The following is a 1,485-nucleotide window of genomic DNA, read 5'->3' on the forward strand; positions in this document are numbered from 1 at the left end:
TTACATATGTTAGTGGATATTCTATTTCCTCATATTTGAACAGGGTAGGTTCTGGTTCCTCCTCTTCTTTTTTAATCCATTTTGGTTCTGGTTCCATCTGTTCCTCTTCAGTCCACTGATGTTCTGCTTCTTTCTGGTCCTGACTGGACCCACTTGCCAGGCTCCAGACTTGTTGGATAGCAGAAGCTTCTTCTTCATTGGAGACACTTGGCTGTTGGAGGTCTGTGGGAACAAAGGATGACATCATTAATATAATTTAATGGACTATTTAATGGGTCAACCTGGTTTTTCCTGCAGATTCTAGTATGTAGGGATCATACAGTTAATCTAAAATTAGTTTGTAGAGTTCAACAGAAAAGCAGGTAAAGTATTCTCCACACTACATTACGGCTGTGGCAAAAATGTTCAAAAGATTTTAATCCAGAAGTACAGTTTCATACTCATTTATTTTTAACAATTAAATGTTTAATTTTAGGACATTCATACAGTGAAGAACTCATCCTACGTTAAAACTATTTTTTAAATTTTACTTGTAACCTCACTTTTTAAAGTTGATCAGACTGTGTAGTAACATTAATCAGTAAAACATGGCATTCTGGTTCTCTGGATTATAAATGTGATTAGACATAGAAACTTGTTTCACTAAATTACTGTTCAAAAGAAGAAAGAGAAGAGCCTATTATTTAATAAGATGTGTTGATGTTCAAAAGGAAGTGGATCCAAGAAAATACTGAAAACCTATTCATTACTGATCCGACTGTGGATTTAGATTAATAACTGGAAGGGTGAGAGATGAGGCTGGATGAGGTTATCTCAACACCACACACTGAGGGGGATGGTGGTGCGGGTCAAAACATCTCCAGGTCTCCCTGGCCCGGTCCCAATACTCAGGCTGCATCTTACACCCTTCCATGAAGCAAAATTGTCCCTGCAGCGAAACTGTCCAGTGTTTCCACAGGTAAAAACAACATTCAGTAGATTTAAAAACAAAGACATGATGATCAAACGAAGGGTACTGCTCAAATGAAATCTCTTCAGCACTCAGTGAATTATTAAATATTGAAGCAGTACCACCACCTCTACTGCCACTTGAGCATAAAAAGAAAATTTCAAACCGAGCGAATGTCTCAGTGAGCACACCTGATGCAGCCAACCAAGTTTCTGTGAAAAACAAGCAATCCAGTTTAGCATCAAAAATGAAATGATTTCCAATAAAAGATTTGTTTAAAAGAGAGCAAACATTTAAAAGAGCCATTGAGAGTGACAGGTGAACCGTTAATCGAATGACGACAATCTGCAGCTCAAGGAGGAAAATTGTGGGAATCCAAAACGCTACAGCAGTTTTGTGGACCGATGGCACTGTAAGGCTTCCCAGGAGATGCCCAGTGCCTGCGAGTCCCAGCTGTCACCCAACACTCCGAATGCGCAGGAGTCGAACTACGGTAATTTTTGGGTTTTGCCCCATGCTGAAGCCCGTGTGATTGA

Source organism: Poecilia formosa, unplaced genomic scaffold, assembly GCF_000485575.1.
Source record: "Poecilia formosa unplaced genomic scaffold, Poecilia_formosa-5.1.2 Scaffold653, whole genome shotgun sequence".
Taxonomy (NCBI): domain Eukaryota; kingdom Metazoa; phylum Chordata; class Actinopteri; order Cyprinodontiformes; family Poeciliidae; genus Poecilia; species Poecilia formosa.